This window comes from Ranitomeya variabilis, chromosome 2 (assembly GCF_051348905.1).
Source record: "Ranitomeya variabilis isolate aRanVar5 chromosome 2, aRanVar5.hap1, whole genome shotgun sequence".
Lineage (NCBI taxonomy): Eukaryota > Metazoa > Chordata > Amphibia > Anura > Dendrobatidae > Ranitomeya > Ranitomeya variabilis.
In genome coordinates this window covers 262,722,249-262,729,244 of record NC_135233.1, presented here as the reverse complement: position 1 = coordinate 262,729,244, position 6,996 = coordinate 262,722,249, and positions in this window count along the sequence as shown.

Sequence of the window (6,996 nt, the reverse complement as noted above, 5' to 3'; positions counted from 1 at the left end):
CTGGGGAAGCGAATGATCTCAACAGACAAGAACTAAGCAACCTACTCCTCCTGTACCTGCACTAGAGCGGACAATCACCCCCACCCTCCGCTGCAGATGTCCTGTCTATGGTCACCACTAGTATCAGACTATGGCCACTCGATTCCCTCATGGATCCAGCCTAGAATTGGGAAAAACTTGCAGAAAATTATGGGGGGGATTTTCCAGTTTTAAAAAACTTTTGTTCCCAGCTGCAGTTTTTTTATTAAATAAAAGCAGCCGGAACAAGGGGTTTATTGTGAATCAGCTTTTAATGCCACACGTAATGCACTGATGCAAAGTGACAACTGATCTCCGCACCTACACAGGGGTCTGCAACTAATGACATGAACTCCAATATTGCTGAAAACATTAAACATAAGGTACTTAGCATTTTTTGATCAGAGTGCAAAAGCCTTCAAGCATGTCAAGGTGTATCTAAATATGGATGGTCCCTCTCGCTAATGTCCTGCCTCTCGCTAGTGTCCCGCCTCTCGCTAATGTCCTGCCTCTCGCTAGTGTCCCGCCTCTCGCTAGTGTCCCGCCTCTCGCTAGTGTCCCGCCTCTCGCTAATGTCCTGCCTCTCGCTAATGTCCTGCCTCTCGCTAATGTCCTGCCTCTCGCTAATGTCCTGCCTCTCGCTATTGTCCCCCCTCAAATGTCCTACCTCTCCATGCTTCAATCCAGGCCTCATCTCACATTTACAGCAATAATGGAGGCCATGTATTCTGTAGTCGCAGTGTGCGGCCGCACCGGGTATCTGGCTTTGTATATTGGCCACATGGGGTATTTGTGCATCTGGACATTAATACTAAAGGTAGCCTTATTTTTTTCTTTTTTGGTTCCGAACAATAAATCTTTGGTTGCTGTTTCTCCTGTTGTGATCTATGCCACTAAATGTACTTTATAATCTGACTGTCGTGATGTAAAGTGAAAAAAAGGTAAAACGACCCTTCCAAGTGCAATAAAATGTAGATTCTACAGATCTGGACCGTTTGTGGCTGCTGAGATTGTGACTATGACCTGTCTGTGTCCACAATTGTCATGGACTTGTAGAATCTACAATAATTGCACTGAAAAGGGACGGTTCAACTTTTTCCCGAACACGTTAGAAGTCTGTCTGCAATGAAGCTGGCGCCCGTTCATATTACTCCATTGTGCTGGTAATTTGGTACCACTCGGTGACTTATTTTGCGTTTTGAAAAATAAATATTCATTCAACAATCATCCCCCCCCCCCAATAAAAAAAAGCCACCCAGCTTCCACCACACTCCCTCTAACACTGCTTGGCTCCTGCCAGTCCCCATGCTTTCCTCTGACAGGCCTGGCTGGACATGTGACCGCTGCAGCCAATCACCTCTGCCACTGTGTCACGTGTCCATATAGGATGTACAGAGACCGACGGGGTCCCGGTAGAAGAGGAGCTGTGGGATCAGGAGGTGAATATGATTTATTTGACCCCATACTGAACAGACTGAAACTTCTCAGCTGGAGCTATAAAATCCATGACGTGGCTCAAAACAGAAGAAGATGCAACTTTTCCTGCAGAAAACACGATCTCATCCGACTGCAGGGATGGAAACACCGTTATGGATAATGGAAAGCCTCGTCCTGAAGGGATGAATGATCCTAGTTGTTGTTATTGGTAGTAATATTATCCGGGGTACGATGGTTATTATTGGGGGTGGCTCTCCAGACTGGCGCCATGACTGACAGTGATGCAGATTATTACACTCAGCTTAAGGCTCCTAATGGGCAGCATCATGATATGTTCACACATTGCGTTTTTGCTTTTCTGCCGGCACAACCTGCTCTCTTGGCAGTAAAGACGCTCCTTACAAACAGGTTTTGGTGCAAATTACATATGTAATTTATCTGCAGTACTTGTTTAAAAATGTTCGTTTTATCCACCAAAAAACGCTGGGTTGCGTTTTGTTTTTTTCCTTTTCTTGGGCTATGTGCACGGATCCGCAGCGGTTTCCCATGCATTTACAGTACCATGTAAACCTATGGAAAACAAAATGCGCAGTGCACATGCTGCAGAAAATGCCGTACGGAAACGCAGCAGTTTATTTTCCGCAGCATGTCAATTCTTTGTGCGGATTCCGCAGCGGTTTACACCTGCTCCACAATAGAAATCCGCAGGTGGAATCCGCTGAAAAAACGCGGAAAATTCGCAGTGCAGTTTACCTGCGGATTTACCCAAAACAGTGCGGAAAAATCCACACACCATTCCGCAGCGTGTGCACATAACCTTATAGCTTTCTATGTTGAAAAACCACTGATTTGATGCCACGGATTAATAAAAAAAAAGGGAAGGCAGTTTTCCAATTCAGTCAAAAAAAAAAAAAAAAAAAGATAATCGTGTGCATAAGATTTCTGAGCTCTCAAAACGTTTGCTGGGACTGTAAAAAGATTTTAATTTGCATTAAAAAAACTAGCAAGAAATGCAACATGTGAACGAAGCCTTAGGTCGGAGTCACACATCTGTGCTTTGCTGTCCGAGCACTTAGGCTATGTGCGCACGCTGCGGATCCGCAGTGGATTTGACGCTGTGGATCTGCAGCAGTTTTCCATGAGTTTAAAGTACCATGTAAACCTATGGAAAACAAAATCCGCAGTGTACATGCTGCAGAAACGCAGCGGTTTATATTCCGCAGCATGTCAATTCTTTGTGCGGATTCCGCAGTGGTTTACACCTGCTCCTCAATAGGAATCCGCAGGTGTTAAACCGCAGGTGGAATTCGCACAAAAACAGTGGTAATTCCACGGTAAATCTGCAGTGCGGTTTACCTGCGGATTTACCAAAATCAGTGCACCATTCCGCAGCATGTGCTCGGACCATGAAATATGTATGAAACAATCATCATGTAAAGGGACCTTGACAGCTGATGTGTGATGTCCGACGCGGGGAAAAACTGACCATAATAACCAATGAGGATCGAGCTGCATGTGGGACTAGGCGGGTCCTGGGGTCCTCCCTGTTTGCTGCCTGGGCCTCACCAATATTCCCCTATACATGTCATTAGTATTATACCCATCTTTACACTGCAGAGCGGTGTCATCCGCAGCACTAAGAGTCATCAGTATAACTACCGGCAGTATTCTCACCATTTATTACTGGTGATGATAAAACAGTGGTCAGTAGTGGTGTAACTTTATTACACCCTGTTATTACACACGTTATACTATAGAGGATACCTATGGGGGTGCATTATATTATTGGCTGCGTTATACTATTGGGGCTGCCTATGGGGGGGTGCATTATATTAGGGGCTGCATTACATTATAGAGGCTGCCTGCGGGGGATGCATTATACTAGGGGCTGCATTATACTATAGAGGCTGCCTATGGGGCTGCATTATACTATAGAGGATGCCTACAGGGGTGCATTATATTAGGGGCTGCGTTATACTATAGAGGCTGCCTATGGGGGTGCATTATATTAGGGGCTGCATTACACTATAGAGTCTGCCTATGGGGGGTGTATTATACTATAGAGGATGCCTATGGGGGTGCATTATATTATTGGCTGCGTTATACTATAAGGGCTGCCTCTATGGGGGTGCATTATATTAGGGGCTGTATTACACTATAGAGGCTGCCTGTGGGGGATGCATTATACTAGCAGCTGCATTATACTATAGAGGCTGCCTATGGGGAGTGCATTACACTATAGTCTGCCTATGGGGATGTATTACACTATAGAGGTTGCCTATGGGGGGGTGCATTATACTATGGAGTCTGACTATTGGGGATTGCATTTTGCTATAGAAGCTGCCTGTGGTGGTCCATTATGCTATAGAGGCTGCCAATGGGGGTGCATTATATTAGGGGCTGCATAATACTATAGAGGATGCCTATGGAAGTCCATTATATTAGGGGCTGCATTACACTATAGAGTCTGCCTATGGGGGTGCATTATATTAGGGGCTGCATTACACTATAGAGTCTGCCTATGGGGAGTGCATTATACTATATAGAGGCCTATGGGGAGTGCATTATACTATATGGAGACCTATGGAGAGTGCATTATACTATATTGAGGACTATCTGGTGTATTATGCTATATGGAGGCTATCTAAGGGGCCATCATACAGTGTGGAGCCATTAAGCAGTTTGGATATTAAGGAGTCAGTATATATACAGTGAGGGGGCATTATACTGTGTATGAGAGAGCATCATACTGTGTATAGGGGAGCTGTACAGGGGAGACTCTGGACATTATCACATGTAAAGTGGGCACTTATTGTTATAGAGAAACTCAGGTTACTGTGACTGTCAAAGGGGCACACATGGCAATATTACTTTTTAGGGGACAAAATGTGGTACTGTTTTCTAGGGCACTTGCACCCGGCATTACTATATTATAGAGGGTTGCTTTAGAATTTAGAGGTCACACAGAACCACACAGCAGGGGCAGTAATAGGGACACATACGGCAGCAGCGGCTCAGTATTGGGGTATCAGGTGCAGTAATAGGGACACATACAGCAGCAGCGGCTCATCATTGGGGTATCAGCAGTTTGTGAAGGTTGGGAATAGTCCCATAGGGCACAGTGCTGAAAATGTGAGAAGTGAAATGTGTCTTTACTGTATTCTCTGCAGCCGAGTCTTGGCCGGAGAAGTTGTCATGTCAGTCTGGGCCAGATGGAAAAGATTGGAAAAGTGAACGATTCCATCAGAAAAAACGTCAGCGGTAAGTCATTACCTGTAACTGTGCTGTGATCACTTATATGTTCTGTAGGGCTGCTATCTACCAGTGATGAGCGAGTATGCTCGTTACTCGGGTTTCTCCGAGCATGCTCGGGTGGTCTCCGAGTATTTCAACATGCTCAGAGATTTAGTTTATGTCGACCCAGCTGCATGATTTGTGGCTGCTGGACAGCTTGAATACATGTGGGCGTTGTTTCAAAAACAGGCAATGCCCACATGTATTCAAACAGTCTAGCAGCCACAAATCATGCAGCTGGGTCGACATAAACTAAATCTCTGAGCATGCTGAAATACTCGGAGACCACTCGCGCATGCTCGCTCATCACTAGTATCTACCACTGACCATATGGCGGTAATATCCATGTTGGTCATAATATAGAGATTATCTTCAGTAACAGCGCGGTCATCTGCTGAGGTTCTCCTCCATTATTAGGGTGCATCACCGAGTTGTAATGAAGGTTACATGGTTAGGGGCCCACTCAGAAGCTTCGCCCCCCCCTGAGCCAAAACCCTAGCTACACCTCTGGGCCACGGTCACACATTCAGCATTTATCACCCACTAATGGTTTGGGCTTACACATACTGAGGTAAAATACTGACCAAACACTGAACGTGTGAACGTGGCCTTACAGTCCTGTCCATCAGAGATAAAACACGGGTCTGCATTCTGGCGTTATTACATATTATTACATATTACAGGCTGTAATAAGTCATTGGCCCGTCCATCCTTCTCTCGGTGAAGAGGAGAGAAGTGTAATCACAACTATCAGGGCCGGCATCAGCACCGGGCAAGTGCTGGGGCCCTGGCGAGACAGGGGGGCCCATTCACGGTACAGTACACTGATCCTCCAGGGGGCCCCTGCAGGCAGGGCCGGCGTTAGGGCAAGCAGCTGCCTAGGGACCCCGCCCCCCCAGGGGCCCTCAGCTAGCGGCACATAATGCAGCCGCTATGGGGCCCCTGTGAGGCTGGGGGGCCCGCCAGCGCCGACTCCCCTGCTGCCGCCGCATTGAACTATACCGGCGTCTGCCAGTACAGTTCAAAGCCATGATGGATGAGAGAACGTCAGCTGATGCTCCCTCTCTCATCATTCCCTGCTCTGCCTCTGGCACTGCGGGTGTGACGTCATCGGGCACTCACTGTGTGCCAGGCAGTTCAGCCGCTGAGACAGGAGCAGGGAGCAGAGCGGTGCGGGCACAAGTAGAGGTGAGGGGTGTGTTTTTTTGTTTTGTATACTATAACAGTGAGTACTGGACTGTGGGGCCATTCTCAGGGGGGGGGGAGATGCGGGCTGTGCTATATACTACGTGGGCTGTGTTATATGCTACGTGGCTTTTATATGCTACGTGGCTGTGGTATATACTACGTGGCTGTGCTATATATGACATGGCTGTGCTATATACTATGTGGGCTGTGCTATATACTACGCGGGCTGTGTTATATCCTATGCGGGCTGTGTTATATACTACATGGGCTGTTATATACTACATGGCTGTGCTATATGCTACGTGGCTGTGCTATATATTACGCGGACTGTGTTATATACTACGTAGCTGTGCTATATACTATGTGGGCTGTGCTATATACTACGTGGGCTGTTATATCCTACGCGGGTTGTGTTATATACTACGTGGCTGTGTTATATACTACATGGGCTGTTATATACTACATGGCTGTGCTGTATGCCACGTGGCTGTGCTATATACTACGTGGCTGTGTTATATACTACGTGGCTGTGCTATATGCTACGTGGCTGTGTTATATACTACGTGGCTGTGTTATATACTACGTGGCTGTGCTATATGCTACGTGGCTGTGCTATATGCTACGTGGCTGTGCTATATGCTGCACATTTTGCACTTTTACAAATGTTCTACGTCAATACTTTCTAATGTTTACTTTAAAAAAAATTTCCATTAATTGTCATATTCAATGTATACAGTTTTTTCTTTGCAGCAAGTTTAGCTAACAATAAAATGCCTACTGGTAACTGAGGAAGAGGGAGTAGGTCACAAAAATTGGCATATAAGGGTTGACTTATATAAAGCCCCTCTGCTGTATGGTATTGTAGAATTTACAACAGCTATCACTCATGTAAGAAGTGAAATCTGGCATTGTACTATACCTATATTTCTCTGCTGTATCTGTGCATCATGAATCGTGGTAGGTGTTAAAGGGGGGACCCACTGAGACTCTTTCCCCCGGGGCCCTCAGGAACCTGGAGCCAGCCCTGACCACTTTCCCCACAGTCTTGGATGGCGGAAG